Source organism: Pseudophryne corroboree, chromosome 4, assembly GCF_028390025.1.
Source record: "Pseudophryne corroboree isolate aPseCor3 chromosome 4, aPseCor3.hap2, whole genome shotgun sequence".
NCBI classification, from domain to species: Eukaryota; Metazoa; Chordata; class Amphibia; order Anura; family Myobatrachidae; genus Pseudophryne; species Pseudophryne corroboree.
This window is the reverse complement of record NC_086447.1, coordinates 633,286,611-633,301,878: the sequence shown is the minus strand read 5'-3', so window position 1 is coordinate 633,301,878 and position 15,268 is coordinate 633,286,611. Positions and strand designations below refer to the sequence as shown.

At 36.0% G+C, this 15,268-nt stretch overlaps 7 non-coding genes across 7 annotated transcripts; all 7 read right to left on the bottom strand.

The window, feature by feature from the left end:
* Nucleotides 1–474: 474 nt before the first annotated feature.
* Nucleotides 475–567, bottom strand: TRNAI-AAU (transfer RNA isoleucine (anticodon AAU)). Its single transcript is given in 2 exon segments — nt 475–510; nt 530–567. It is a non-coding gene; the product is annotated as a tRNA-Ile (tRNA).
* A 1,716-nt stretch (nt 568–2,283) lies between these two features.
* Nucleotides 2,284–2,376, bottom strand: TRNAI-UAU (transfer RNA isoleucine (anticodon UAU)). Its single transcript is given in 2 exon segments — nt 2,284–2,319; nt 2,339–2,376. It is a non-coding gene; the product is annotated as a tRNA-Ile (tRNA).
* Nucleotides 2,377–3,185: 809 nt separating this feature from the next.
* TRNAI-UAU (transfer RNA isoleucine (anticodon UAU)) lies at nt 3,186–3,278 on the bottom strand. The gene is given in 2 exon segments: nt 3,186–3,221; nt 3,241–3,278. It is a non-coding gene; the product is annotated as a tRNA-Ile (tRNA).
* Nucleotides 3,279–4,089: 811 nt separating this feature from the next.
* TRNAI-AAU (transfer RNA isoleucine (anticodon AAU)) lies at nt 4,090–4,182 on the bottom strand. The gene is given in 2 exon segments: nt 4,090–4,125; nt 4,145–4,182. It is a non-coding gene; the product is annotated as a tRNA-Ile (tRNA).
* Nucleotides 4,183–6,805: 2,623 nt separating this feature from the next.
* TRNAI-AAU (transfer RNA isoleucine (anticodon AAU)) lies at nt 6,806–6,898 on the bottom strand. Its single transcript is given in 2 exon segments — nt 6,806–6,841; nt 6,861–6,898. It is a non-coding gene; the product is annotated as a tRNA-Ile (tRNA).
* Nucleotides 6,899–9,518: 2,620 nt separating this feature from the next.
* Nucleotides 9,519–9,611, bottom strand: TRNAI-AAU (transfer RNA isoleucine (anticodon AAU)). Its single transcript is given in 2 exon segments — nt 9,519–9,554; nt 9,574–9,611. It is a non-coding gene; the product is annotated as a tRNA-Ile (tRNA).
* A 1,717-nt stretch (nt 9,612–11,328) lies between these two features.
* Nucleotides 11,329–11,421, bottom strand: TRNAI-UAU (transfer RNA isoleucine (anticodon UAU)). Its single transcript is given in 2 exon segments — nt 11,329–11,364; nt 11,384–11,421. It is a non-coding gene; the product is annotated as a tRNA-Ile (tRNA).
* Between the last annotated feature and the right edge of the window lie 3,847 nt (nt 11,422–15,268).

Below are 15,268 nucleotides of genomic sequence, written 5' to 3'. Positions count from 1 at the left end.
ATGGGACTTGGACCCCCTGGCTTAGGAGGGCAGTGACTTATCCATTATGCCAGTGGTGCTTACTGATGTTCTTATTTAAGACTGTTAGGTTTTTAATAGTCAATTATTTATTTTTGAGGAAAAAGTGAAGCTGTTTACTGTGTTCTTTGCATTACCAAGTCCAGCAAGAAATGTGCTGGTACTATCCAGAGCTGTCAGTATGGATTATCATGCTATATTGCAGAAAATCAATTTGATGCAACTGCTTTACCAACAGTATGTTAATCTTTTCCATTGCTGTTTTGTTGGCTGACTGAAGAAAGATATGCAGTGCATTTGAACCAAAGCAGATGTGTGCTGACAACTTAAATGCACAATCATGTTTGTGTTTTTTCTTTCTTCCATCCTTTGTAATATCATATTAAATATTAAGGTAGCAGTTTATAATCAATGACTAATGACACAAGAAAAGGAAAAAAAAACAGTATACAAAGATACTCCAGGTGAGGCTTGAACTCACAACCTCGGCATTGCTCAACTGATACTGTCTTATTAGTACCGCGCGCTGACCAATTGCGCCACTGGAGCACTTTGCAGCATTAATTGGTTATGCTAGATGTGGATTTTATTCAATACAATCAGTACAGTCATAAGAATTGAAAAAGAAAATCATTTTTGGTGATGAATGATGAGCAACAAAGGAACATGCATGCCAGATGGCACTTGAATAAGCTATCTACGGTGATAGAAAAGGTTTAAAAAACAACAACAACAACAATGTTCTCATAATTAATGTCATATTTTAGCTTCTGTGGTCATTTTTTACAAGCTAAACACTGCAAGACTGTTTTACAGTTGAAGCAAGGATAAAATATCAACTCTAGTGATGAGACACTTGCTGTAATACTTCCACCCCATATGGGACTTGGACCCCCTGGCTTAGGAGGGCGGTGACTTATCCATTATGCCAGTGGTGCTTACTGATGTTCTTATTTAAGACTGTTAGGTTTTTAATAGTCAATTATTTATTTTTGAGGAAAAAGTGAAGCTGTTTACTGTGTTCTTTGCATTACCAAGTCCAGCAAGAAATGTGCTGGTACTATCCAGAGCTGTAAGTATGGATTATCATGCTATATCGCAGAAAATCAATTTGATGCAACTGCTTTACCAACAGTATGTTAATCTTTTCCATTGCTGTTTTATTGGCTGACTGAAGGAAAATATGCAGTGCATTTGAACCAAAGCAGATGTGTGCTGACAACTTAAATGCACAATCATGTTTGTGTTTTTTCATTCTTTCTTCCATCCTTTGTAATATCATATTAAATATTAAGGTAGCAGTTTATAATCAATGACTAATGACATAAGAAAAGGAAAAAAACAGTATACAAAGATGCTCCAGGTGAGGCTTGAACTCACAACCTCGGCATTGCTCAACAGATACTGTCTTATAAGTACCGTGCGCTGATAAATTGCGCCACTGGAGCACTTTGCAGCATTAATTGGTTATGCTAGATGTGGATTTTATTCAATACAATCAGTACAGTCATAAGAATTGAAAAAGAAAATCATTTTTGGTGATGAATGTTGAGCAACAAAGGAACATGCATGCCAGATGGCACTTGAATAAGCTGTCCACTGTGATAGAAAAGGTTTAAAAAACAACAACAACAACAATGTTATCATAATTAATGTCATATTTTAGCTTCTGTGGTCATTTTTTACAAGCTAAACACTGCAAGACTGTTTTACAGTTGATGCAAGGACAAAATATCAACTTTAGTGATGAGACACTTGCTGTAATGACTTCCAACTCAGACGGGACTTAAACCCACAACCACTTGCTTAGGAGAACAGTGCCTTACCCATTATGCCAGTGGTGCTAACTGATGTTCTTATTTAAGACTGTTAGGTTTTTAATAGTCAATTATTTATTTTTGAGGAAAAAGTGAAGCTGTTTACTGTGTTCTTTGCATTACCAAGTCCAGCAAGAAATGTGCTGGTACTATCCAGAGCTGTCAGTATGGATTATCATGCTATATTGCAGAAAATCAATTTGATGCAACTGCTTTACCAACAGTATGTTAATATTTTCCATTGCTGCTTTGTTGGCTGACTGAAGGAAGATATGCAGTGCATTTGAACCAAAGCATATGTGTGCTGACAACTTAAATGCACAATCATGTTTGTGTTTTTTCTTTCTTTCTTCCATCCTTTGTGATATCATATTAAATATTAAGGTAGCAGTTTATAATCAATGACTAATGACATAAAAAAAAGGAAAAAAAAAACATTATACAAAGCTGCTCCAGGTGAGGCTTGAACTCACAACCTCGGCATTGCTCAACAGATACTGTCTTATAAGTACCGCGTGCTGACCAATTGCGCCACTGGAGCACTTTGCAGCGTTAATTGGTTATGCTAGATGTGGATTTTATTCAATACAATCAGTACAGTCATAAGAATTGAAAAAGAAAGTCATTTTTGGTGATGAATGATGAGCAACAAAGGAACATGCATGCCAGATGGCACTTGAATAAGCTGTCCACTGTGATAGAAAAGGTTTAAAAAACAACAACAACAACAATGTTATCATAATTAATGTCATATTTTAGCTTCTGTGTTAATTTTTTACAAGCTAAACACTGCAAGACTGTTTTACAGTTGAAGCAAGGATAAAATATCAACTCTAGTGATGAGACATTTGCTGTATTGACTTCAACCCCATATAGGACTTGGACCCCCTGGCTTAGGAGGGCAGTGACTTATCCATTATGCCAGTGGTGCTTACTGATGTTCTTATTTAAGACTGTTAGGTTTTTAATAGTCAATTATTTATTTTTGAGGAAACAGTGAAGCTGTTTACTGTGTTCTTTGCATTACCAAGTCCAGCAAGAAATGTGCTGGTACTATCCAGAGCTGTCAGTATGGATTATCATGCTATATTGCAGAAAATCAATTTGATGCAACTGCTTTACCAACAGTATGTTAATCTTTTCCATTGCTGCTTTGTTGGCTGACTGAAGGAAGATATGCAGTGCATTTGAACCAAAGCATATGTGTGCTGACAACTTAAATGCACAATCATGTTTGTGTTTTTTCTTTCTTTCTTCCATCCTTTGTAATTTCTTATTAAATATTAAGGTAGCAGTTTATAATCAATGACTAATGACACAAGAAAAGGAAAAAAAAACAGTATACAAAGATGCTCCAGGTGAGGCTTGAACTCACAACCTCGGCATTGCTGAATAGATACTGTCTTATAAGTACCGCGCGCTGACCAATTGCGCCACTGGAGCACTTTGCAGCATTAATTGGTTATGCTAGATGTGGATTTTATTCAATACAATCAGTACAGTCATAAGAATTGAAAAAGAAAATCATTTTTGGTGATGAATGATGAGCAACAAAGGAACATGCATGCCAGATGGCACTTGAATAAGCTGTCCACGGTGATAGAAAAGGTTTAAAAAACAACAACAACAATGTTATCATAATTAATGTCATATTTTAGATTCTGTGGTCATTTTTTACAAGCTAAACACTGCAAGACTGTTCTACAGTTGAAGCAAGGATAAAATATCAACTCTAGTGATGAGACTCTTGCTGTAATGACTTCCAACTCAGACGGGACTTAAACCCACAACCACTGGCTTAGGAGAACAGTGCCTTATCCATTATGCCAGTGGTGCTTACTGATGTCCTTATTTAAGACTGATAGGTTTTTAATAGTCAATTATTTATTTTTGAAAAAAAGTGAAGCTGTTTACTGTGTTCTTTGCATTACAAAGTCCAGCAAGAAATGTGCTGGTACTATCCAGAGCTCTCAGTATGGATTATCATGCTATATTGCAGAAAATCAATTTGATGCAACTGCTTTACCAACAGTATGTTAATCTTTTCCATTGCTGTTTTGTTGGCTGACTGAAGGAAGATATGCAGTGCATTTGAACCAAAGCAGATGTGTGCTGACAACTTAAATGCACAATCATGTTTGTGTTTTTTCTGTCTTTCTTCCATCCTTTGTAATATCATATTAAATATTAAGGTAGCAGTTTATAATCAATGACTAATGACATAAGAAAAGGAAAAAAAAACAGTATATAAAGATGCTCCAGGTGAGGCTTGAACTCACAACCTCGGCATTGCTCAACAAATACTGTCTTATTAGTACCGCGCGCTGACCAATTGCACCACTGGAGCACTTTGCAGCATCAATTGGTTATGCTAGATGTGGATTTTATTCAATACAATCAGTACAGTCATAAGAATTGAAAAAGAAAATCATTTTTGGTGATGAATGATGAGCAACAAAGGAACATGCATGCCAGACGGCACTTGAATAAGCTGTCCACTGTGATAGAAAAGGTTTAAAAAACAACAACAACAACAACAACAATGTTATCATAATTAATGTCATATTTTAGCTTCTGTTGTCCTTTTTTACAAGCTAAACACTGCAAGACTGTTGTACAGTTGAAGCAAGGATAAAATATCAACTCTAGTGATGAGACACTTGCTGTAATGACTTCCAACTCAGACGGGACTTAAACCCACAACCACTTGCTTAGGAGAACAGTGCCTTACCCATTATGCCAGTGGTGCTTACTGATGTTCTTATTTAAGACTGTTAGGTTTTTAATAGTCAATTATTTATTTTTGAGGAAAAAGTGAAGCTGTTTACTGTGTTCTTTGCATTACCAAGTCCAGCAAGAAATGTGCTGGTACTATCCAGAGCTGTCAGTATGGATTATCATGCTATATTGCAGAAAATCAATTTGATGCAACTGCTTTACCAACAGTATGTTAATCTTTTCCATTGCTGTTTTGTTGGCTGACTGAAGGAAGATATGCAGTGCATTTGAACCAAAGCAGATGTGTGCTGACAACTTAAATGCACAATCATGTTTGTGTTTTTTCTTTCTTTCTTCCATTCTTTGTAATATCATATTATATATTAAGGTAGCAGTTTATAATCAATGACTAATGACAAAAGAAAAGAAAAAAAAAACAGTATACATAGATGCTCCAGGTGAGGCTTGAACTCATAACCTTGGCATTGCTCAACAGATACTGTCTTATAAGTACCGCGCGCTGACCAATTGCGCCACTGGAGCACTTTGCAGCATTAATTGGTTATGCTAGATGTGGATTTTATTCAATACAATCAGTACAGTCATAAGAATTGAAAAAGAAAATCATTTTTGGTGATGAATGATGAGCAACAAAGGAACTTGCATGCCAGATGGCACTTGAATAAGCTGTCCACGGCGATAGAAAAGGTTTAAAAAACAAGAACAACAACAATGTTATCATAATTAATGTCATATTTTAGCTTCTGTGGTCATTTTTTACAAGCTAAACACTGCAAGACTGTTTTACAGTTGAAGCAAGGATAAAATATCAACTCTAGTGATGAGACACTTGCTGTAATGACTTCCACCCCATATGGGACTTGGACCCCCTGGCTTAGGAGGGCAGTGACTTATCCATTATGCCAGTGGTGCTTACTGATGTTCTTATTTAAGACTGTTAGGTTTTTAATAGTCAATTATTTATTTTTGAGGAAAAAGTGAAGCTGTTTACTGTGTTCTTTGCATTACCAAGTCCAGCAAGAAATGTGCTGGTACTATCCAGAGCTGTCAGTATGGATTATCATGCTATATTGCAGAAAATCAATTTGATGCAACTGCTTTACCAACAGTATGTTAATCTTTTCCATTGCTGTTTTGTTGGCTGACTGAAGAAAGATATGCAGTGCATTTGAACCAAAGCAGATGTGTGCTGACAACTTAAATGCACAATCATGTTTGTGTTTTTTCTTTCTTCCATCCTTTGTAATATCATATTAAATATTAAGGTAGCAGTTTATAATCAATGACTAATGACACAAGAAAAGGAAAAAAAAACAGTATACAAAGATACTCCAGGTGAGGCTTGAACTCACAACCTCGGCATTGCTGAACAGATACTGTCTTATAAGTACCGCGCACTGACCAATTGCGCCACTGGAGCACTTTGCAGCATTAATTGGTTATGCTAGATGTGGATTTTATTCAATACAATCAGTACAGTCATAAGAATTGAAAAAGAAAATCATTTTTGGTGATGAATGATGAGCAACAAAGGAACATGCATGCCAGATGGCACTTGAATAAGCTGTCCACGGTGATAGAAAAGGTTTAAAAAACAACAACAACAATGTTATCATAATTAATGTCATATTTTAGATTCTGTGGTCATTTTTTACAAGCTAAACACTGCAAGACTGTTTTACAGTTGAAGCAAGGATAAAATATCAACTCTAGTGATGAGACTCTTGCTGTAATGACTTCCAACTCAGACGGGACTTAAACCCACAACCACTGGCTTAGGAGAACAGTGCCTTATCCATTATGCCAGTGGTGCTTACTGATGTCCTTATTTAAGACTGATAGGTTTTTAATAGTCAATTATTTATTTTTGAAAAAAAGTGAAGCTGTTTACTGTGTTCTTTGCATTACAAAGTCCAGCAAGAAATGTGCTGGTACTATCCAGAGCTCTCAGTATGGATTATCATGCTATATTGCAGAAAATCAATTTGATGCAACTGCTTTACCAACAGTATGTTAATCTTTTCCATTGCTGTTTTGTTGGCTGACTGAAGGAAGATATGCAGTGCATTTGAACCAAAGCAGATGTGTGCTGACAACTTAAATGCACAATCATGTTTGTGTTTTTTCTGTCTTTCTTCCATCCTTTGTAATATCATATTAAATATTAAGGTAGCAGTTTATAATCAATGACTAATGACATAAGAAAAGGAAAAAAAAACAGTATACAAAGATGCTCCAGGTGAGGCTTGAACTCACAACCTCGGCATTGCTCAACAAATACTGTCTTATTAGTACCGCGCGCTGACCAATTGCACCACTGGAGCACTTTGCAGCATCAATTGGTTATGCTAGATGTGGATTTTATTCAATACAATCAGTACAGTCATAAGAATTGAAAAAGAAAATCATTTTTGGTGATGAATGATGAGCAACAAAGGAACATGCATGCCAGACGGCACTTGAATAAGCTGTCCACTGTGATAGAAAAGGTTTAAAAAACAACAACAACAACAATGTTATCATAATTAATGTCATATTTTAGCTTCTGTTGTCCTTTTTTACAAGCTAAACACTGCAAGACTGTTGTACAGTTGAAGCAAGGATAAAATATCAACTCTAGTGATGAGACACTCGCTGTAATGACTTCCAACTCAGACGGGACTTAAACCCACAACCACTTGCTTAGGAGAACAGTGCCTTACCCATTATGCCAGTGGTGCTTACTGATGTTCTTATTTAAGACTGTTAGGTTTTTAATAGTCAATTATTTATTTTTGAGGAAAAAGTGAAGCTGTTTACTGTGTTCTTTGCATTACCAAGTCCAGCAAGAAATGTGCTGGTACTATCCAGAGCTGTCAGTATGGATTATCATGCTATATTGCAGAAAATCAATTTGATGCAACTGCTTTACCAACAGTATGTTAATCTTTTCCATTGCTGTTTTGTTGGCTGACTGAAGGAAGATATGCAGTGCATTTGAACCAAAGCAGATGTGTGCTGACAACTTAAATGCACAATCATGTTTGTGTTTTTTCTTTCTTTCTTCCATTCTTTGTAATATCATATTATATATTAAGGTAGCAGTTTATAATCAATGACTAATGACAAAAGAAAAGAAAAAAAAAACAGTATACATAGATGCTCCAGGTGAGGCTTGAACTCATAACCTTGGCATTGCTCAACAGATACTGTCTTATAAGTACCGCGCGCTGACCAATTGCACCACTGGAGCACTTTGCAGCATTAATTGGTTATGCTAGATGTGGATTTTATTCAATACAATCAGTACAGTCATAAGAATTGAAAAAGAAAATCATTTTTGGTGATGAATGATGAGCAACAAAGGAACTTGCATGCCAGATGGCACTTGAATAAGCTGTCCACGGCGATAGAAAAGGTTTAAAAAACAAGAACAACAACAATGTTATCATAATTAATGTCATATTTTAGCTTCTGTGGTCATTTTTTACAAGCTAAACACTGCAAGACTGTTTTACAGTTGAAGCAAGGATAAAATATCAACTCTAGTGATGAGACACTTGCTGTAATGACTTCCACCCCATATGGGACTTGGACCCCCTGGCTTAGGAGGGCAGTGACTTATCCATTATGCCAGTGGTGCTTACTGATGTTCTTATTTAAGACTGTTAGGTTTTTAATAGTCAATTATTTATTTTTGAGGAAAAAGTGAAGCTGTTTACTGTGTTCTTTGCATTACCAAGTCCAGCAAGAAATGTGCTGGTACTATCCAGAGCTGTCAGTATGGATTATCATGCTATATTGCAGAAAATCAATTTGATGCAACTGCTTTACCAACAGTATGTTAATCTTTTCCATTGCTGTTTTGTTGGCTGACTGAAGAAAGATATGCAGTGCATTTGAACCAAAGCAGATGTGTGCTGACAACTTAAATGCACAATCATGTTTGTGTTTTTTCTTTCTTCCATCCTTTGTAATATCATATTAAATATTAAGGTAGCAGTTTATAATCAATGACTAATGACACAAGAAAAGGAAAAAAAAACAGTATACAAAGATACTCCAGGTGAGGCTTGAACTCACAACCTCGGCATTGCTGAACAGATACTGTCTTATAAGTACCGTGCACTGACCAATTGCGCCACTGGAGCACTTTGCAGCATTAATTGGTTATGCTAGATGTGGATTTTATTCAATACAATCAGTACAGTCATAAGAATTGAAAAAGAAAATCATTTTTGGTGATGAATGATGAGCAACAAAGGAACATGCATGCCAGATGGCACTTGAATAAGCTGTCCACGGTGATAGAAAATGTTTCAAAAACAACAACAACAATGTTATCATAATTAATGTCATATTTTAGCTTCTGTGGTCATTTTTTACAAGCTAAACACTGCAAGACTGTTTTACAGTTGAAGCAAGGATAAAATATCAACTCTAGTGATGAGACACTTGCTGTAATGACTTCCAACTCAGACGGGACTTAAACCCACAACCACTGGCTTAGGAGAACAGTGCCTTACCCATTATGCCAGTGGTGCTTACTGATGTTCTTATTTAAGACTGTTAGGTTTTTAATAGTCAATTATTTATTTTTGAGGAAAAAGTGAAGCTGTTTACTGTGTTCTTTGCATTACCAAGTCCAGCAAGAAATGTGCTGGTACTATCCAGAGCTGTCAGTATGGATTATCATGCTATATTGCAGAAAATCAATTTGATGCAACTGCTTTACCAACAGTATGTTAATCTTTTCCATTGCTGTTTTGTTGGCTGACTGAAGGAAGATATGCAGTGCATTTGAACCAAAGCAGATGTGTGCTAACAACTTAAATGCACAATCATGTTGCTGTGTTTTTTCTTTCTTTCTTCCATCCTTTGTAATATCATATTAAATATTAAGGTAGCAGTTTATAATCAATGACTAATGACATAAGAAAAGGAAAAAAAAACAGTATACAAAGATGCTCCAGGTGAGGCTTGAACTCACAACCTCGGCATTGCTGAACAGATACTGTCTTATTAGTACCGCGCGCTGACCAATTGCACCACTGGAGCACTTTGCAGCATCAGTTGGTTATGCTAGATGTGGATTTTATTCAATACAATCAGTACAGTCATAAGAATTGAAAAAGAAAATAATTTTTGGTGATGAATGATGAGCAACAAAGGAACATGCATGCCAGATGGCACTTGAATAAGCTGTCCACTGTGATAGAAAAGGTTTAAAAAACAACAACAACAACAATGTTATCATAATTAATGTCATATTTTAGCTTCTGTTGTCCTTTTTTACAAGCTAAACACTGCAAGACTGTTTTACAGTTGAAGCAAGGATAAAATATCAACTCTAGTGATGAGACACTTGCTGTAATGACTTCCAACTCAGACGGGACTTAAACCCACAACCACTTGCTTAGGAGAACAGTGCCTTACCCATTATGCCAGTGGTGCTTACTGATGTTCTTATTTAAGACTGTTAGGTTTTTAATAGTCAATTATTTATTTTTGAGGAAAAAGTGAAGCTGTTTACTGTGTTCTTTGCATTACCAAGTCCAGCAAGAAATGTGCTGGTACTATCCAGAGCTGTCAGTATGGATTATCATGCTATATTGAAGAAAATCAATTTGATGCAACTGCTTTACCAACAGTATGTTAATCTTTTCCATTGCTGTTTTGTTGGCTGACTGAAGGAAGATATGCAGTGCATTTGAACCAAAGCAGATGTGTGCTGACAACTTAAATGCACAATCATGTTTGTGTTTTTTCTTTCTTTCTTCCATCCTTTGTAATATCATATTATATATTAAGGTAGCAGTTTATAATCAATGACTAATGACAAAAGAAAAGAAAAAAAAAACAGTATACATAGATGCTCCAGGTGAGGCTTGAACTCATAACCTTGGCATTGCTCAACAGATACTGTCTTATAAGTACCGCGCGCTGACCAATTGCGCCACTGGAGCACTTTGCAGCATTAATTGGTTATGCTAGATGTGGATTTTATTCAATACAATCAGTACAGTCATAAGAATTGAAAAAGAAAATAATTTTTGGTGATAAATGATGAGCAACAAAGGAACTTGCATGAAAGATGGCACTTGAATAAGCTGTCCACGGCGATAGAAAAGGTTTAAAAAACAAGAACAACAACAATGTTATCATAATTAATGTCATATTTTAGCTTCTGTGGTCATTTTTTACAAGCTAAACACTGCAAGACTGTTTTACAGTTGAAGCAAGGATAAAATATCAACTCTAGTGATGAGACACTTGCTGTAATGACTTCCACCCCATATGGGACTTGGACCCCCTGGCTTAGGAGGGCAGTGACTTATCCATTATGCCAGTGGTGCTTACTGATGTTCTTATTTAAGACTGTTAGGTTTTTAATAGTCAATTATTTATTTTTGAGGAAAAAGTGAAGCTGTTTACTGTGTTCTTTGCATTACCAAGTCCAGCAAGAAATGTGCTGGTACTATCCAGAGCTGTCAGTATGGATTATCATGCTATATTGCAGAAAATCAATTTGATGCAACTGCTTTACCAACAGTATGTTAATCTTTTCCATTGCTGTTTTGTTGGCTGACTGAAGAAAGATATGCAGTGCATTTGAACCAAAGCAGATGTGTGCTGACAACTTAAATGCACAATCATGTTTGTGTTTTTTCTTTCTTTCTTCCATCCTTTGTAATATCATATTAAATATTAAGGTAGCAGTTTATAATCAATGACTAATGACACAAGAAAAGGAAAAAAAAACAGTATACAAAGATGCTCCAGGTGAGGCTTGAACTCACAACCTCGGCATTGCTGAACAGATACTGTCTTATAAGTACCGCGCACTGACCAATTGTGCCACTGGAGCACTTTGCAGCGTTAATTGGTTATGCTAGATGTGGATTTTATTCAATACAATCAGTACAGTCATAAGAATTGAAAAAGAAAATCATTTTTGGTGATGAATGATGAGCAACAAAGGAACATGCATGCCAGATGGCACTTGAATAAGCTGTCCACGGTGATAGAAAATGTTTCAAAAACAACAACAACAATGTTATCATAATTAATGTCATATTTTAGCTTCTGCGGTCATTTTTTACAAGCTAAACACTGCAAGACTGTTTTACAGTTGAAGCAAGGATAAAATATCAACTCTAGTGATGAGACACTTGCTGTAATGACTTCCAACTCAGACGGGACTTAAACCCGCAACCACTGGCTTAGGAGAACAGTGCCTTACCCATTATGCCAGTGGTGCTTACTGATGTTCTTATTTAAGACTGTTAGGTTTTTAATAGTAATTATTTATTTTTGAGGAAAAAGTGAAGCTGTTTATTGTGTTCTTTGCATTACCAAGTCCAGCAAGAAATGTGCTGGTACTATCCAGAGCTGTCAGTATGGATTATCATGCTATATTGCAGAAAATCAATTTGATGCAACTGCTTTACCAACAGTATGTTAATCTTTTCCATTGCTGTTTTGTTGGCTGACTGAAGGAAGATATGCAGTGCATTTGAACCAAAGCAGATGTGTGCTGACAACTTAAATGCACAATCATGTTTGTGTTTTTTCTTTCTTTCTTCCATCCTTTGTAATATCATATTAAATATTAAGGTAGCAGTTTATAATCAATGACTAATGACATAAGAAAAGGAAAAGAAAACAGTATACAAATATGCTCCAGGTAAGGCTTGAACTCACAACCTCGGCATGGCTCAACTGATACTGTCTTATTAGTACCGCGCGCTGACCAATTGCACCACTGGATCACTTTGCAGCATTCATTGGTTATGCTAGATGTGGATTTTATTCAATACAATCAGTACAGTCATAAGAATTGAAAAAGAAAATCATTTTTGGTGATGAATGATGAGCAACAAAGGAACATGCATGCCAGATGGCACTTGAATAAGCTGTCTACGGTGATAGAAAAGGTTTAAAAAACAACAACAACAATGTTATCATAATTAATGTCATATTTTAGCTTCTGTGGTCATTTTTTACAAGCTAAACACTGCAAGACTGTTTTACAGTTGAAGCAAGGATAAAATATCAACTCTAGTGATGAGACACTTGCTGTAATTACTTCCACCCCATATGGGACTTGGACCCCCCGGCTTAGGAGGGCGGTGACTTATCCATTATGCCAGTGGTGCTTACTGATGTTCTTATTTAAGACTGTTAGGTTTTTAATAGTCAATTATTTATTTTTGAGGAAAAAGTGAAGCTGTTTACTGTGTTCTTTGCATTACCAAGTCCAGCAAGAAATGTGCTGGTACTATCCAGAGCTGTAAGTATGGATTATCATGCTATATTGCAGAAAATCAATTTGATGCAACTGCTTTACCAACAGTATGTTAATCTTTTCCATTGCTGTTTTGTTGGCTGACTGAAGGAAGATATGCAGTGCATTTGAACCAAAGCAGATGTGTGCTGACAACTTAAATGCACAATCATGTTTGTGTTTTTTCTTTCTTTCTTCCATCCTTTGTAATATCATATTATATATTAAGGTAGCAGTTTATAATCAATGACTAATGACAAAAGAAAAGAAAAAAAAAACAGTATACATAGATGCTCCAGGTGAGGCTTGAATTCATAACCTTGGCATTGCTCAACAGATACTGTCTTATAAGTACCGCGCGCTGACCAATTGCGCCACTGGAGCACTTTGCAGCATTAATTGGTTATGCTAGATGTGGATTTATTCAATACAATCAGTACAGTTATAAGAATTGAAAAAGAAAATAATTTTTGGTGATGAATGATGAGCAACAAAGGAACTTGCATGCCAGATGGCACTTGAATAAGCTGTCCACGGCGATAGAAAAGGTTTAAAAAACAAGAACAACAACAATGTTATCATAATTAATGTCATATTTTAGCTTCTGTGGTCATTTTTTACAAGCTAAACACTGCAAGACTGTTTTACAGTTGAAGCAAGGATAAAATATCAACTCTAGTGATGAGACACTTGCTGTAATGACTTCCACCCCATATGGGACTTGGACCCCCTGGCTTAGGAGGGCAGTGACTTATCCATTATGCCAGTGGTGCTTACTGATGTTCTTATTTAAGACTGTTAGGTTTTTAATAGTCAATTATTTATTTTTGAGGAAAAAGTGAAGCTGTTTACTGTGTTCTTTGCATTACCAAGTCCAGCAAGAAATGTGCTGGTACTATCCAGAGCTGTCAGTATGGATTATCATGCTATATTGCAGAAAATCAATTTGATGCAACTGCTTTACCAACAGTATGTTAATCTTTTCCATTGCTGTTTTGTTGGCTGACTGAAGAAAGATATGCAGTGCATTTGAACCAAAGCAGATGTGTGCTGACAACTTAAATGCACAATCATGTTTGTGTTTTTTCTTTCTTTCTTCCATCCTTTGTAATATCATATTAAATATTAAGGTAGCAGTTTATAATCAATGACTAATGACACAAGAAAAGGAAAAAAAAACAGTATACAAAGATGCTCCAGGTGAGGCTTGAACTCACAACCTCGGCATTGCTGAACAGATACTGTCTTATAAGTACCGCGCACTGACCAATTGCACCACTGGAGCACTTTGCAGCATTAATTGGTTATGCTAGATGTGGATTTTATTCAATACAATCAGTACAGTCATAAGAATTGAAAAAGAAAATCATTTTTGGTGATGAATGATGAGCAACAAAGGAACATGCATGCCAGATGGCACTTGAATAAGCTGTCCACGGTGATAGAAAATGTTTCAAAAACAACAACAACAATGTTATCATAATTAATGTCATATTTTAGCTTCTGTGGTCATTTTTTACAAGCTAAACACTGCAAGACTGTTTTACAGTTGAAGCAAGGATAAAATATCAACTCTAGTGATGAGACACTTGCTGTAATGACTTCCAACTCAGACGGGACTTAAACCCGCAGCCACTGGCTTAGGAGAACAGTGCCTTACCCATTATGCCAGTGGTGCTTACTGATGTTCTTATTTAAGACTGTTAGGTTTTTAATAGTCAATTATTTATTTTTGAGGAAAAAGTGAAGCTGTTTACTGTGTTCTTTGCATTACCAAGTCCAGCAAGAAATGTGCTGGTACTATCCAGAGCTGTCAGTATGGATTATCATGCTATATTGCAGAAAATCAATTTGATGCAACTGCTTTACCAACAGTATGTTAATCTTTTCCATTGCTGTTTTGTTGGCTGACTGAAGGAAGATATGCAGTGCATTTGAACCAAAGCAGATGTGTGCTGACAACTTAAATGCACAATCATGTTTGTGTTTTTTCTTTCTTTCTTCCATCCTTTGTAATATCATATTAAATATTAAGGTAGCAGTTTATAATCAATGACTAATGACATAAGAAAAGGAAAAGAAAACATTATACAAATATGCTCCAGGTAAGGCTTGAACTCACAACCTCGGCATTGCTCAACTGATACTGTCTTATTAGTACCGCGCGCTGACCAATTGTGCCACTGGATCACTTTGCAGCATTCATTGGTTATGCTAGATGTGGATTTTATTCAATACAATCAGTACAGTCATAAGAATTGAAAAAGAAAATCATTTTTGGTGATGAATGATGAGCAACAAAGGAACATGCATGCCAGATGGCACTTGAATAAGCTGTCTACGGTGATAGAAAAGGTTTAAAAAACAACAACAACAATGTTATCATAATTAATGTCGTATTTTAGCTTCTGTGGTCATTTTTTACAAG